This window comes from Camellia sinensis, chromosome 5 (genome assembly GCF_055761805.1).
Source record: "Camellia sinensis isolate YWXY chromosome 5, ASM5576180v1, whole genome shotgun sequence".
Taxonomy (NCBI): domain Eukaryota; kingdom Viridiplantae; phylum Streptophyta; class Magnoliopsida; order Ericales; family Theaceae; genus Camellia; species Camellia sinensis.
The window spans coordinates 152,946,607-152,963,511 of NC_138965.1; the positions used below are offsets into that span (position 1 = coordinate 152,946,607).

At 43.9% G+C, this 16,905-nt stretch overlaps 1 long non-coding RNA gene across 3 annotated transcripts; it reads left to right on the forward strand.

Moving 5' to 3' along the window:
- The first annotated feature begins 1,366 nt into the window (after positions 1-1,366).
- Positions 1,367-16,144, forward strand: LOC145790926 (uncharacterized). Of its 3 annotated transcripts, XR_014330335.1 has the most exons (3): positions 1,367-1,793; positions 14,774-14,843; positions 15,120-16,144. It is a non-coding gene; the product is annotated as an uncharacterized LOC145790926 (long non-coding RNA). The 3 variants fall into 3 exon arrangements; XR_014330333.1 differs by lacking the exon at positions 14,774-14,843; XR_014330334.1 differs by lacking the exon at positions 1,367-1,793 and having other exon boundaries at positions 14,402-14,843.
- The last annotated feature ends 761 nt before the right edge of the window (positions 16,145-16,905 follow it).

Genomic DNA, 16,905 nt, shown 5'->3' on the forward strand with positions numbered 1-16,905 from the left:
TCCTCTATTAAAAATGTTTGTGGTAACTTAGCATTTATTACAGAAATTGAACCAAAATCGTTTTTAGATGTTGAAAAAGATAAAAATTGGATTTTCGCAATGCAAGAAGAATTAAATCAATTCGAAAGAAATGAAGTTTGGTTTTTGACTCCTCGGCCTAAGGATCATCCAGTTATTGGAACAAAATGGGTTTTTCCAAACAAAATGGATGAATCCGGAGTTGTTACTAGAAATAAATCTATATTAGTAGCCCAAGGTTATAATCAAGAAGAATACATTTATTTTGATGAAACTTTTGCGCTGGTTGCTAGACTTGAAGCTATTAGAATGTTACTTGCTTTTACATGTTTTAAAGATCACTACAACAAAAAGAGTCTTTAGAGACGAAAACTAATGACGAAAATCAATTTTGTCACGAAAGACGTACCTTTTAATGAAGAAAACAATTTTTCGTCTCCAAATGTATCATATTTAGAGAGAAAAATAAAATTTCGTCACCAATCTTGATACATAATAAAAAAATTAGGTGACAAAATTATTTTTCGTCATTATTTTTATTTTTTTGTCACCAAAGATTTTCCTACATTTTTTTTTGGATTTTGAGACTTTTGGTAAGGAAAAAATTGGTCACCAATTATAAAATTATTAGTGACGAATATATTTTCATCACTAATAATTTTTAATATTTTGATATCATTTAGTGAGAAAATTATTTTCATCGTTAATAATTTTGTTTTTGGTGAGAAAATAATTTTGTCACTAATTTCGGAGGAAAAATTAGGTGGTAATGAAAAATAAAATAGGTTACTAATTTTTCCCCACCTTTTATCTAATTGTTTTCCTCCCCCCCTCTCTCTCTCTCTCTCAAAACACACACACACACACACACACAATAACTTCTTCCTTCTCTCTGCCCTTGCTACTTCCCGTTGTCATTGTCCCTTCTCATTGTTCAGTATTGCTTCCGACATCACCTCTCTAAGCAACCACATTGTTCTTTCTCTACTCTTGTAAAGACCGAAAAAATAAAATTCAAAATTTAAATGATGGGTATTTATTTTTCAAAAATGACGGATGGAACAGCGTTCATTTTAGTTTATAGTAGGATTTTGGTATTGAAGCTTTGGGTTTTAAGACCCATGACATTATAATTTGGATTTATATATGTAAATCTTACTCAACTGTTTGGTCCTTTTTAATTATATAAATGATGGAGACCATCTTGAGCTTATCTAAAATATTGTGTAATCTAGTCTCAATCGAAAATTTATTTTAGATTATTAAACTTCATTTATTTTGGATCCAATTAATTAAACTATGTTTCATTTGAATTACTTGTTATTGCTATTATGAGAGGATTGCGAATATTTATAGTGTTTCCCAATCAAACGAAATGTATATTTGTGATAAGAAAAATTATATCATTTTATATTATAAAATATTAAGATGATGTTAAAATAAAATTTTAATTAATATATATATATATATATATAAAATAATTATTTTCAGTGATGGTTGTTTCTAGACCCTCTGGGTGGAACTCTCTTTATCTACGCACCAGTAATTTCTAGGGTTAGGGTTTTTCACGATCCAACTAAGGTTTCAATTCAGAGAGAGAGAGACGAAGAAGCAGAAGAAGAAGACAATAGAAGATTAGCACAGCAATGGGGAGGTACAGAAGCCGAAGCCAAAGCTACGGCCCAAGGCGTAGCAAGCGATACCAGGTCTCGCAAAGACCGACGCTCCCCTGCCCCTTCTGGTCTCCTCGTTCGCAACATCTCCCTCAACGCCAGGTCTCTAATCTCTCTCTCTATTTTTTTTTTATCATCCTTCAATCCCTTGATCTATATATATATATATATTGAGAGGGTAATTTTTGGAAAAATTGGGCCGAGCTTCGAGTTGGGTTTTGAGGCCCAAAGCGCAGAGGACTAGGTAAAAAGGCCGTACTGAATACTCCGGCCTAGAGGGCAAGGTTACTCCGGCCTTGGGGAGACAAAGTTACTTCGGCCCAAGGAGGTGAGTTTATTCCGGCTCAAGAAGAGATAGTTGCTTCGGCCCAAGGAAGAGTAAATCTACTCCGGTCCAGAGACAACTCGGAGTAGGGTCTTGGAGTTAGTCCGGTCGCAGTATGCTCTGGGAAGACCGGCTTCGGAGTTAGTCCGGTCATGACATACTCTGGCTAGGTCAGTCAGAACTTGCTACTTGGAAGTTTGATCTAAACGCACCAAGGTTGAACAAGGGCAGCCGAAGTAATGAGTTAGAGGAGAAGACCGAGCTAAGGATAGTTCGGCCTTCTATGTGGCTCAGCATAGCCAGTGTTATTTCGGTCATGTTGTAGTTCGGCCATGAAGAAAACCATCCCACTTGGTTTAAGCAGTGGGGAGGGTGTAAAAGGATAAGCATTATCCTTAGGAGAATGAATCCTAGGAGGACTCTGCATGGAGAAGTACAAGTCCTATTAGGATTGTGCCATATGAAACTTATAAAAGCTCACAAGCATCACCTTGGAGGAGGTAATTGAACATAATCTTTCTGAGAACTTAGAGCTTTGTCTATTTGTCAAGTTTTCTGACTTAGGCATCGGAGAGGTTTCCGGCACACACCCGCCGGCTAGCTCACGTTTGTGTTTTCAGGTGACAAAGCGACGTCGTACGGAGGAGCGTGGACTTGGTCAACAGGATTATACGAGGAGAATTAGTTCCTCCCCGTACAATTGGCGCCGTCTGTGGGAAGAACAGACAAGAACAAAAACCTCTTGACTAAGCTTCTCCTTTTCTCATTCAATGGCACACATTGAAGACTTGCCGCAGTCCGCCGTCGACGGACTAACTCCAGAAGGGGGCGCAAGGCGTGAGGGATTACCTGCTGTCCCTCCCATGGCGGACTTGGAGCCCCAACAACATAATTCCAGGAGGAGCGGCAGGGGAAGGCGGAATGGCAGCCCTCGTCACTCTCAAAGTCCCGACAGGCAAAGGAGGAGGATTGATCCTCAAGTCCTGGAAGATCGCGTAAAGGAACAGGATGAACTGATTCGGAGGATGGCGGCGGACATGGAGGCCTTGAAACGCCAGATGAAGACCAAAGATGTGGCGACAGGAGAGGGGCGCAAGCACAAGACGCCCCCTCGCCACTCAGAAAGTCGTAGTAGGAATACTACACCCTCTCAAGGAGAGAGCAGAAGCCTCAGGACAGGCGACACTCATTCCTTATCTTCAAGGACTCGTCACTCCAGGTCTGAGAGGACGAGATCCGAAAGATCATACACTGAAGGAAGCACGTATTGGCCTTCACATTCACACCAAACCAGATCCAGACAAACCGAGCTACCCAGGTCATCCGACTTACGAACCGTGCTAGAAGAAAAAGCACGATGCAAGGAAGATGCCAGGGCAAGGGATCCACACCGAGTTTCGGCCTTACAACGGTTGGCTCCTCGGACGCACGGAAGCGTCGAGGTTGGAATGCCAATACCGCGACCGGCCTACGAACCAACGGACAAGGCATTGGCAAGACTACAGACTTCGCCGTTTGTCCCAGCAATCGAAAACGCTCCCCTACCATCAGGCTTCCTTCAGCCGAAGTTCAATACATATGAAGGGAAGACGGATCCGTATTCTCACCTGAGCCACTTTCGCCAAGTCATGGCTGTGTACAGGCGAAACGAGGCCCTAATGTGCATACTCTTCCCATCAAGTCTGGGCGACTTAGGCTTGACTTGGTTCGAAAAACTCCCAGAGGGCAGCATAGCCTCCTGGGCCCAATTGGCAGAAGCGTTCGTAACAAGGTTTCGGACAAATACTAAAACACCGGTGGAGATAGACCAGTTACTCTCCATCGACATGGGTGAGAAAGAAACCCTCAGATCTTACAACAGTCGCTACTGGGAGACATTCAACCAGATTGGAGACTGCCCCACCAATCTGGCCATTGCGCAATATAAAAGAGGCCTACCAGTAGGAAATCGACTAAGAGATTCGATCACCATGACACCACCCCTCACCATGGAGGCCCTGATGGAAAGAGTGCATCAGCACATCAGGGTAGAAGAGGATGGCGCGCGTGCTAAAACAAGATCAAACACGACCGCAGCACCAGAAAAGAAAACCCCTGCCAAGGTCAACACGGTTGACCGAAGTAACAAAAACGGGCGTGGCAGACAAGATAACGGAGAAGACCCAGACAAAAGATGGTTAAGAATCCGCACTGCCATAACAACGGTGTTCAAAAAACCAATATATCGGATTCTGAGCGAAATCAAAGACAAGCCTTTTGTCAAGTGGCCAGCCAAGCTAGGAGAAGGTCAGAAGAATTACGACGACAGATCACGGTGCACCTTCCACAAAGAAAAAGGGCACCGAACTGAGAATTGCACGCCACTAAGACAGCACTTGGAAGAATTGGTGGCAGCAGGCCACTTGGATGAATACATTGAAGGAGGAGCGCAACCGGCCCCCCAAGATCATGACCAACCCAACAGAATGCCAAACGACGCACCACCGCAAGGCATTATCAATGTAATTCATGGAGTTTTTGAACCTGAGCGCGTATGCGAGCTTAGAGGTTCAATCAAGAAGGCTGAACACTTTAGGGAAGTATTAAGTTCCCAACCCGCCATCAAGAAGGGGAGGACAGAGGCAACAAACGTCATGTCCTTTTCGGATAAGGACTTGGAGCGAATTTACTGCCCCCATAATGATGCCCTGGTTGTCACTCTCCGAGTCAAGGACTTTGACGTCAAGCGGATTCTGATTGACCAGGGTAGTTCATGTGAGATCATGTATTACGACACATTCAAGCAACTAAAGCTGCAGGACAAAGACTTGGCACCCGCAGTTTCTCCCCTGATTGGATTCAACTCCATGCCAGAGTGGCCTGTCGGCAAAATAATCCTTCCTGTCAGAGCTGGAAGTGTATCAAAACAGGTGGAGTTCTGGGTATTGAAGGTCCCCTCCACCTACAACATCATCCTGGGCAGAACATGGCTGCATGCCATGCGTTCGGTGGCGTCATCATACCATCAGGTAATGCGGTTCCCCAATGACGCCGGTTTAATTGAAGAAGTCTATGGCGATCAGATCATGTCAAAACAGTGCTTCGCCACAGCAAACGGAAGCCGAGCTGCCAAAGGATACGTTCATTCGGTGGAAGAACCAGAGAGTAATGAACTATTCGCTGACGTCGGCAAAGAAGCTGATCAAAAAGCGGTGGAAGACTTGGTGGAGGTAAAAATAGATGAGAAGAACCCGGATAAGTTCTTCTTGCTTGGCTCATCATTGTCCAGCGCTGAGAGATTAGAGGTCATGGAATTCTTGACCTCTAATATCGAAGTGTTTGCCTGGACACCGTACGACATGCCAGGCATTGATCCAAACTTCATCAGTCACCAACTCAATGTCCACCCATCCGCCAGACCAGTCATTCAACGTACACGCAGATCGGCACTCCACCACGCCGAAATAGTGGCAGAAGAGGTGGGCAACCTGCTGGAGGCAGGAGCAATAAGGGAAGTGCACTACCCAAAATGGATCTCCAACACCGTCGTAGTACCAAAAAAGAATGGTAAATGGCGCGTCTGCGTCGACTACAAAACAGTCAACAAGGCGTGCCCAAAAGATAGCTTCCCTCTACCAAGGATAGATCAACTGGTGGACTTAACGGCAGGACATAACCGACTTAGCTTTTTGGATGCATACAGAGGCTACCACCAGATCGCCATGCACGAACCAGACCAAGAGGTCACTTCCTTCACAACACCAAGGGGGTTATATTGCTACAAGGTCATGCCCTTTGGCCTAAAGAACGCAGGGGCGACATTCCAAAGGATGGTCACCAAGATGTTTGAACCATTGTTAGGCAGAACAATGGAGGCGTACATCGACGACATGGTGGTCAAAAGCAAGGATGAGAATGACCATCTGAAAGACTTAGGCGAGATGTTCCAGATCCTGAAGAAACACAAGCTACGCCTCAATGCGTCCAAATGCGCATTCGGAGTTGGATCTGGCAAATTCTTGGGCTTCCTGGTGACCAACCGAGGTATAGAAGCCGACCCCTCTCAGATCAAAGCGATCCAGGAGTTGGAGAGACCAAACTCAGTCAAAGAAGTGCAGCATCTTACTGGTATGGCGGCTGCACTCAACCGGTTCATAAGCAGATCGTCGGACAGACTACGACCGTTCTTCCAAGCTTTAAAGGCCAAGTTTGAGTGGGATGAAGAATGCGACCGAGCTCTGGAAAGCTTAAAGGAATACATGTCTTCCCCACCACTTCTTGTTACTCCAGTACCTGGTGAAGAACTCTTTTTGTACCTAGCAGTCTCTCAACACGCAGTCAGCGCAGTGTTGGTTCGTGCAGAAGGAATACAACACTTGCCCATCTTTTATGTCAGCAAGACATTATTGGGAGCCGAAACAAGGTACTTACCATTGGAGAAACTAGCATTAGCATTAATGATGGCATCCAGGAAATTGGCGCACTACTTCCATGCCCACACCATAGTCGTCCTCACGGCCTTTGCCTTAAAAGCTCTGTTTGAAAGGGCGAACTTCAGTGGGCGAATTTTGAAATGGGCAGTAGAGTTGGGACAATTCGATATCAAGTTCCAACCGAAGACCGCAATAAAAGCTCAATCTTTGGCAGACTTCGTCGCAGAGTTTACTCCTGGAAGTCATCATATCTGCCCAGTCGACCTGACTGACTCAACCGAACTAGGGACGGAAGTTGACGCCGGAATAGCACAACCCCTAGTGAAAGATAGTCCATCAACCGAACTAAGGACGGAAGTTGACGCCGGAATAGCGCAACCCCTAGTGGAAAGTAGTCCATCAAGCACAAAGGCAGACCACATTAAGGACGACAAGGAGGAGCCAAACGAAGGCTCACCAGCACTTCAAACAGAGGACGAAGGGCAGACAGCCAATATGGACTTTGAAGAAAACACCATCCTTGACCCCACGGCATCATCTGACCCTTCCACATGCTGGAAACTATTTGTTGGAGAGATGTGGAAGCTCTTTGTGGATGGAGCATCCAACCGACATGGTGCAGGGCTTGGCATAGTCCTCATCTCTCCAGACGGCCTGGTTATAGAGCAAGCAATCAACCTTGGCTTCCCAGCATCCAACAATGAAGCAGAGTATGAGGCGCTTATCGCAGGACTCAAGTCAGCACACTTCATGAAAGCAGCCGAACTAATGGTATACAGTGACTCTCTGCTGGTGGTAAACCAAATTTCGGGCGAATACGAAGCAAAGGACGACAGAATGGCCAAGTACCAAGAGTTAGTCAGAACAGAGATCAAGAAGTTTGATGTGGTAAGGATAGAACAAATTGGCAGGGAGGAAAACAGCCGAGCGGACGAGCTAGCAGGCCTGGCCTCAATGGCAGATACATCGATCCCTCATCCATTACTCATCGACTTCTTACCAAGACCAAGTATAGAAGACCCCGAAGCAGAAGAAGTATATTGCACTGAATTAGGCCCTTCATGGATGGATCCCATCATCCTGTTCCTAAAAGACGGCATCCTACCAGCAGAGAAAAAAGAAGCCAACAAAATAAGGGCAAAGTCGCAGCGATTTTGGCTATCTCCATCCTTGGCATTATACAAGAAGTCATTCTCTGGGCCTTACCTCAAGTGCGTTCATCCCAGCAAAGTAGAAGCCTTCCTGTTCGAAATACATGAAGGGGTATGTGGAAGTCATCAAGGGGGAAGGTCGCTCGCTTACAGGGCTATTTCGCAAGGATATTGGTGGCCATATATGCAAGCAGACTCAGAGAAATATGTGAAGAGGTGTGAAAAATGCCAGAAATTCGCGCACCAAATACATCAACCAGCAAGAGAACTCCTACCTTTAACTAGCCCATGGCCTTTCGCAATGTGGGGCTTAGACATAGTAGGACCACTTCCAACAGCACCCGGAGGCAGAAAATTCTTTCTCGCAGCAACAGACTACTTCACAAAATGGGTGGAAGCAGAAGCATTGGCATCAATCAAAGAAAAAGATGTGAAGAAGTTCGTTTGGAAAAATATTATCACTCGGTTTGGCATACCAAAAGCACTGATCTCAGACAATGGAACTCAGTTCGACGGCAGAATCTTCAGAAGCTTCTGTGAAGAATACAAGATAGAGTTCTACAATTCCACACCGGCGTATCCTCAAGCAAATGGGCAGGCTGAAGCATCAAATAAAGTCGTCTTGGATGGACTAAAGAAAAGGCTAGAGAAAGCGAAAGGCAAGTGGGCGGATGAACTTCCTCATGTTTTATGGGCCTACCGCACCACACCTCGGCGATCAACAGGAGAAACACCATTCTCCTTAGCATATGGAATGGAAGCGGTGATCCCACTAGAAGTTGGCCTCCCCACAATTCGAAGCGAAAATTTTGATCCAGACTTAAATGGAGAAGCCATAGCCTTAGAACTCAACCTTGCAGAAGAAAGAAGAGAAAGAGCGTTGGTCCACATCGCCGCATACCAACGAGAGTTAATCAAAAAATACAGCAAAAAGGTTCATCCAAGACAATTCAAAATTGGCGATTGGGTACTGCGCAAAGTAATGGGAAACACCTTGGTCCCAGGAGACGGCAAGTTAGGCCCCAATTGGGAAGGTCCCTATAAGGTGGTTGGGTTAGCCGGCAAAGGGGCATACCACCTAGAAGACAAGGATGGCAAGGCAATCCCTAGGCCATGGAATACGGCCAATCTCAAGTTATTTTACTTTTAGCTTTTCTTTTTCAAACATGTAATTTTCTCTTCCTTCAATAAAATGAGCAATTCTTTTTAGCACAAATTATTCTTTGTAAAAGTTAGCTTTAGAGACTAAGTTTATTGCAAGCATTCTATTCCAAGTTAGCTGGAAAAACTAACTCAATAGTTGGCTGGAATAAACCAACTCCTGTTACTCTTCAGCCGAAGTAAGTGTACGGCTGAAGAGTGGTTGGCTGGAATAAACCAACACTTGTTACTCTTCAGCCGAAGTAAGTGTACGGCTGAAGAGTGGTTGGCTGGAATAAACCAACTCTTGTTACTCTTCAGCCGAAGTAAGTATAAGGCTGAAGAGTGGTTGGCTGGAATAAACCAACTCCTGTTACTCTTCAGCCGAAGTAAGTGTACGGCTGAAGAATGGTTGGCTGGAATAAACCAACTCCTGTTACTCTTCAGCCGAAGTAAGTGTACGGCTGAAGAGTGGTTGGCTGGAATAAACCAACACTTGTTACTCTTCAGCCGAAGTAAGTGTACGGCTGAAGAGTGGTTGGCTGGAATAAACCAACACTTGTTACTCTTCAGCCGAAGTAAGTGTAAAGGGTGGTTGGCTGGAATAAACCAACTCCTGTTACTCTTCAGCCGAAGTAAGTGTAAGGCTGAAGAGTGGTTGGCTGGAATAAACCAACTCCTGTTACTCTTCAGCCGAAGTAAGTGTAAGGCTGAAGAGTGGTTGGCTGGATTAAACCAACACTTGTTACTCTTCAGCCGAAGTAAGTGTACGGCTGAAGAGTGGTTGGCTGGAATAAACCAACACTTGTTACTCTTCAGCCGAAGTAAGTGTAAGGCTGAAGGGTGGTTGGCTGGAATAAACCAACTCTTGTTACTCTTCAGCCGAAGTAAGTGTAAGGCTGAAGAGTGGTTGGCTGGATTAAACCAACACTTAATACTCCTCAGCCGAAGTAATTATGTCGGCTAAGGAGTGGTTGGCTGGTAAGTATAGTTTAACCAACCAAAATGCAAGCATACACACAATAACTGGAATAAGAGAAGTAAAATTTTCATTCGAAAAAGAAGTCATTACAAGGGGGCTTAGTTCGGTTACAAAGAAAAGAGTACAAATTTAAGAGAAAAGTTCATCTACCTCGGCATCAAAGGAAGCATCAGTGTCAGCTGGAAGACCGGTTTCTGGCGGCAGGACTCCTTCAGTCACAACAGTGGTATCGACCGGAGCCACAGTTTCATTTGGCTGTTCAATAGTCAGATCTTCCACTCTGGACTCGGGCCGATCTATCTGATCCACATTCACAACCGAAGTATCCCCAGGGGCAGAGTCTTCATCAGAATCTTCATCATCTGAGCCCTCAAGGAACTGCTGTTGCATGGCCGTGGCATATTCCATCAAGGAGTTAGGTATGAAATAGGCTGGAGGGTTGAAAACCTCGGTCTGAGGATCATGACCGAGCTTCTCAACGGCTCCCCTCCAGCCGCACTTAAAGAAAAGATCCTTGGCAGCATTACATTGTTGGGCGTAAGCGTCCTCTGCTCTCTTGAAGCCCTGCTGGTCAGCCTGTTTTACCCTCTCCTTTATTTCGGCATCCTTCTTTCTCTCAAGTTTTAGCAACTCGCGCAAGTACTTGTCCTTCAGCACAATGGCAGTCTTTTGCTTTTCGGCCTCGGCCGAACTAACCATTCCGGTCAAACGACCGACCTCACCTCGGAGTTCGGCCATTTCCTTTCTGGCCAACTCTAGTTCGGCCGATTTCGCCTCTGCCTCGGCCGCCGCTTGCCTTGTCACTTTCCTCAGCTCCAGTACTCTCCTGTGGGTGATTTGGTTCTTTTGAATGGCCTGACAAAGCAAACAACTTCCCTTTAACCGAAGAAAGAGTTAAAAAGAAAAAGAAACATAAACAGAAAAGCAACCGAAGTCACTAACCAGAATCATGGACTTAGTAGCAGACCGGATGGACTTCAGCTCGGTGGTTAACTGTTTTTGGTGATGTTCCATGTCTTTGGGCAGACACACGCTCTTGGCCAGGTTGATGGCCAACAGGTGGTCTTTCTCAGCAACGACCGAGTCTGTGTCTAGAATGTCTCGGTCGTTGAAGGTTAATTTCGGTGCCCAGCAGCCGATGGTTCGGTCGGAAGACTCCGGTTGGGGGCTCGGTGGTAAGCTCGGCCGAATAGGAGTTTCTTCATCAATCAAAACCCGTTCGGGTTCGGAAGTTCGGGCACGTTTGGTTCGGCGGGAAGAGGATGGCTGTTGGGAAGGAAGGGCGACAACAGCAGGCTGCGGTTGGCTGGAAGGCGCCACTTCGGGCCTAGCTGTTTCGGTGAGAAGGGCCCTGACTCTACTCCTTTTCGCCATCTCTTCTTCTGCGGATAAAGGGACAAGTCTTATCTCGGGCAGAGTTGGGTCCGGTTCCGGTGCCTCTTCAAGAAGGAAGTCAGTCACCTTTGCTTTTCGTCGACCGCTGTAACGGTAGGTCGGTTCGAAATTTAGAAGCTTGGCCCAATCCCTTTCTTTAACCCGAAAAGCGGCTCGCAAGACTCCGAGGTTAGGATAGCTATACAGGGAATGGAGATGGGCAAAATCTGCAAAAAAGAGAAGTATTAGTTCGGCTAACAGACTAAACAACCGAGATAACTTACAAAGCAGAAGACCGAAGTAAAATTACCAGGCTCTCCCATTTTCCAATTTATGGGTCGGCCAGGAATTTGAGCTTGAAAATCCTCAAAGTTCCCAGAGACCCAAAAGAAATCGTCATCGTTAAGATCTTTGTCCGGAGTGTGCTTGATTATCTTCTCTCGGCGGCGGCGAATTCTAAGGTAGTAGACCCACCCAGCATTCTTTGAGCCGATAGAGTATTGGTGAAAGATCTCGGCTAGACCAAGATTCAGTCCGGTTTGGTGGTTTAATGCGGCTATCCCCATGATAATACGGTACGTATTGGTGGATAGTTGGGTGGGACATAACCTAGTCTGTCTAAGAAATTCGCAGATTAGCGGTTGGACAGGAAACCGTAGTCCGGTCTCTATTATGGATTGAAGGGTAAAAGGCACAAAGCCTTCATTGTTCCAGGGGGTAGCATCTTTTTTGGCCAGCGCCAGATGGACATCTTCAGGAATCTGGTAATCTTGCCTAAATTCGGCCAGGCCACCAGGGGTTTCGACTAAATATCTATACTTACCCATTTATTGTATAATTTATGAATAAATTATTTCGGTACCAAAACTAGGCTCAGTAGCTCGGTTGAGCACACGCGGGAGTGCCTGGGCAACCTAAGTCTGCAAAGTAGAAAACAAAGGGGTTAAGCACAGATCGTTGGACCGCGCTACAAATTATAAGCAAGATATACAAATCCTACTTCGGCTTAGTGGGCTGGTTCTACCTCGGCTCTTCAGAATGTTTGTTAGCTCGGTTTGGAGCAGTTTAGACCGGTTTAACGTCTAGGGGCAGCTTTCTGAGTTCGGTCTAAAAAACTAAGAAAGCTGGTTTAGTCCCAAGGCCTAAATCGGTTGCGATGTAAGGAAAGTTACTCCGGCTGAGCCCCTAGGGGCGGCTTTCTGAGTTCGGTTTCAGAACTAAGAAAGCCGGCTTGGCCCCAAGGTCTTAGCTCGGTTGGAGACCGAAGTACCTAGTTCGGTACATGCAAGCTTGTTCGGTAATCTTATCTTGGCTAGAGTGGTTCAGAGGAAACTACTGACATTCCTACAAGTTCTAGTTCGGTTATTAACTACAGAAGTCTACGTATTAGGGGCAAACAGAATCCTAGTTCGGTCGCAATGTGATTTTGGATCTGAGGCTTGTTTTTCTACATAACAGTTCATACACATACAAGTTCTATTCATTTTTTCGTGAAAGTACAGAAGCAAAAACAAGGAATACACGAGCATGCTTCACCCAGATAGAAAAAACAGAAATGAAGAAAGCAAAAAACAACAACAAGTTTTCTCAGAACTTACCAGTTTGGAGAAGAAGAAGTTGAAGATGAGGCAGTGGCAGCAACGGAAGCACGAACACAGTAAGCTTAAAGCTCAAGAACTCGAGCAGCCAAAAAAAAGCAGAGGGAGAGTATGAAGGGTGGTAAAAGTGAAGATACCCTAGCCTTAGGGTTCACTTTTGTTAGAGAGCCCAAAATTTGGGCGGGAACCGTCTCGAGATCTCAAAGCACGAAGACGGCGTGACAGCCGTCCTTAGCCCATCAGAGCCTGCCACGTGTCACTGGAATGGGAAGCGTTACAGACACTATGACTGAAGAGACGTTTTGACCGGACATAGTGATACCCGAGGTAAACTTAGTTCGGCTGGAAAGGCTAAAAGGGTTTTTTAGCTCGGCTGAAAAAGCGTAACAAACTCTAGCTCGGCCAGAAGGCTGGTAATCCCAATCATGTTGCACAGATGGAATTAAGGGGCAATTGAGAGGGTAATTTTTGGAAAAATTGGGCCGAGCTTCGAGTTGGGTTTTGAGGCCCAAAGCGCAGAGGACTAGGTAAAAAGGCCGTACTGAATACTCCGGCCTAGAGGGCAAGGTTACTCCGGCCTTGGGGAGACAAAGTTACTTCGGCCCAAGGAGGTGAGTTTATTCCGGCTCAAGAAGAGATAGTTGCTTCGGCCCAAGGAAGAGTAAATCTACTCCGGTCCAGAGACAACTCGGAGTAGGGTCTTGGAGTTAGTCCGGTCGCAGTATGCTCTGGGAAGACCGGCTTCGGAGTTAGTCCGGTCATGACATACTCTGGCTAGGTCAGTCAGAACTTGCTACTTGGAAGTTTGATCTAAACGCACCAAGGTTGAACAAGGGCAGCCGAAGTAATGAGTTAGAGGAGAAGACCGAGCTAAGGATAGTTCGGCCTTCTATGTGGCTCAGCATAGCCAGTGTTATTTCGGTCATGTTGTAGTTCGGCCATGAAGAAAACCATCCCACTTGGTTTAAGCAGTGGGGAGGGTGTAAAAGGATAAGCATTATCCTTAGGAGAATGAATCCTAGGAGGACTCTGCATGGAGAAGTACAAGTCCTATTAGGATTGTGCCATATGAAACTTATAAAAGCTCACAAGCATCACCTTGGAGGAGGTAATTGAACATAATCTTTCTGAGAACTTAGAGCTTTGTCTATTTGTCAAGTTTTCTGACTTAGGCATCGGAGAGGTTTCCGGCACACACCCGCCGGCTAGCTCACGTTTGTGTTTTCAGGTGACAAAGCGACGTCGTACGGAGGAGCGTGGACTTGGTCAACAGGATTATACGAGGAGAATTAGTTCCTCCCCGTACATATATATATATATATATATATATATATACATATTGATATAATTACTACTTTAGTGTGTTGATTTGTGGTTTACGAGTTTGCATTTAAATTTTGGGATGGTTTGATGAGTAAAATCGTTTAGCAATATTGGGCATTTTGATGAATGAGAAGAAATGTTGGCTGGATGTGAACAACCAAATAGGAATTGAATAGATTCACCAACAGTTACAGGGGCTACCTCAAGTATTTGATTCTTTGTTGCTTAGCATTTCATTGTTACGGTTTCTCATGAATTTCTAGTGGGTTTAGCAAAAACTTTTTTGTCCCAATATATATGAGTTCAATCTAATGTCAATATGATCCATGGCACTGGAGTTCATTTTTTCAATGTTCACAATCGTTATGAACTTAACGGGATTTGCGGTTGTGGGTGTATAGGGAATTGGTAGGTTGACATAGGAACCTTATGTAGGAATTGGCAATGGGGCAGGGTCAAAAAGCCTTATGCCTATTGATCCATGTGTCACCTCTTGAGGCTCACACGTGGTTAGAGAACTTGGAGAAGGTGATGTAGTGGTGACATGGTCGAGCCACATGGCAAGTGGAGCCATAGACCCATATGCCCAAATTGTTATTTACTTTTTTTTTGGGTAGGTGAGTTTTTCTTCTAAATATGTAACAAGTATCATTTTAAACCTCGATCTTGTCATTATATGATTGTTTTCAATGTTATTATTCTCTTACACCCTCTTAAAAAAAAAAAAGAAGAAAGAGGAAATCTAATGATTCTACTTGATTCTTTACTGGCCAGAAGATCTTAGAATCTCATTTGAACAATTTGGTTTGATAGAGGATGTTTATCTACCTAAGGATTACTACACTGGGTATGATTATTTTAGCTTTTATATTTCCGGGTGTGTTTTTGTTATGTTGTTTGTTATCAAATATCTAGAAAGTTCTACTTATTCCAATATATATATATATATATATATAATAATTGAAACAAGAGACAAGAGAAAAGAGTGAGACCCCTACTGCCAATTCCATTACATGCTTATGATATATTTTGTTGTCTCTTCAAGAAAATATTTTGCTTTACACATATGGATCCTGACACATGTTTTGTTTTTGTTTTTGTTTTGTCTCTTGAAATCTGACAGTAGGTAATTGGTGTGGATGATGTGGTCTTAAGAGTGGCTTGTATTTGCTGTAACTGGGATGCATTATCTCTAATGTTCTGGTGAGTGTGCAGGGCCTTGGAGGTGTATGCTGGTCTCCTTTTTAGGGAAGTGGGTTAAGTGAAGTGACTACATCAATAGGTGCTAGTCTCCTTTTTATTATTTATTTTTTTGCTAACTTTTGTTAATGCAGGTTTTTCAAAGCTGGTACACAGTGTAGAGATGTGTGGGTTGAGGGATGGTGAGCTCTTATATTAGGGCTGTGAATTGTGTTTGATACAAACTTTTGAGGGTTGAGTGGTTGTGAGATCTCTATATTTCCAGTTGTGTTTTTGTGCAGGTACTAGCTGGTCCTCAATTAAGGGATGTTATTGTTGAGAGTTGAGAGTTGAGTGGTGTGAGCATATATTTTTGTTAGGTTTTTTGTGGTGATAACTGCTCTCTTTCTGTGTTGGAGTGTTCATATGTGGGTTGAGTGATGGTAGTAATAAATCAGTGAGATTTTGATGCAGTTACTGTTGATGTTTGTTTCTATTGAGTGTATTGATTGCTTGTCTTTCCAGGATCAATTAAGTGAGGCTTTGGAGCAAGCTGTCCATCCGTTATAGAACAATTTTGAGTAGTTATGCTGCTCAGTTATACATTGGTTGAGCTACCTACTGCTACAACCTGTGTATATGCTGCTGCTGTGTTTAGGCTGGGCAGGTCTGGTTTGCTGCTCTGTTAAGTGAAGTGGGTACATGTTGTAGTTGTGTATATGCTGTGTAATCTGTGTATATGTTGTTCTGATGCCTCTGCTGTGTTAGTGTCCTGGGCTAGAGGTCACTGTGGTCTCTGCTTGGAGTTTTTTTTTTTTTATTTAGAGGTGTTTAGTTGATGTTGTTATTTTGGTTTAGATCTTGTAGTCTTGAGTTTATTGGTGGTTTATGTCTCTTGTTCAGCTTCATCATTTCGTTATGTGGTGCTTGACCAGGTTGGGCTTTCATAGGGCTTACCAATGCCACCAAAACGATTGGTGCAGTCATCTCTTCAACCTTCGCATGAGGCAATTTTTGTTTGGAATGAGGATTTACATGACAATGTGGAGACCCAACACTCAACAGCCACTTGATGTCGATATAGAGGCACAGAGGGAGGCAGCCCCCCAATCTAGTGTCGGTAAAATGCTGAATTTTACTATTAAAATGAAATTCTCTATATTAATATAATGTGTACTTGTCACATTTACATATAGTGAGATTTGTTATTATACTAATATAATAATTACTGAGTAATATATCATGTATCCATAATCATGTCATATCATCATTCTAATTTTTTTCCCTACTCAGCACAGCGAGTTAATATATATATATATATATATATATATGTAATTTAGGTAAAAATAAAGTGGGTGGTGGATTCTCAACATTCATTGTGTTCATGCCAACAGTTACAAAATTATAATGAATGATTTATGTTTTTCTACTTCAAAATCTTCATTGACAGTAGGTGGTGGATTCTCATCATTCGTTGTCTGCTTTTTCTTCTTTATTTTTTTTCATTTTTTGTTTTCATGTAGTGCTGAAAGCTTTTTCATCTCAGTAGATTTTACTAAGATATTAAAGTTACTTATATTAGGGAGCTTTTTGGTTGAGGGTTGAGTGAATGTACCTCTAAATTCTCTAGCGTGTTTTCCTTTTATCTTGTTGTGGGTTGATGGGTTTTACCTTATGTATTGCTTTGATTTTTGTTGAGAGTTGAGTGACAACATACGTGGCTCCCCATT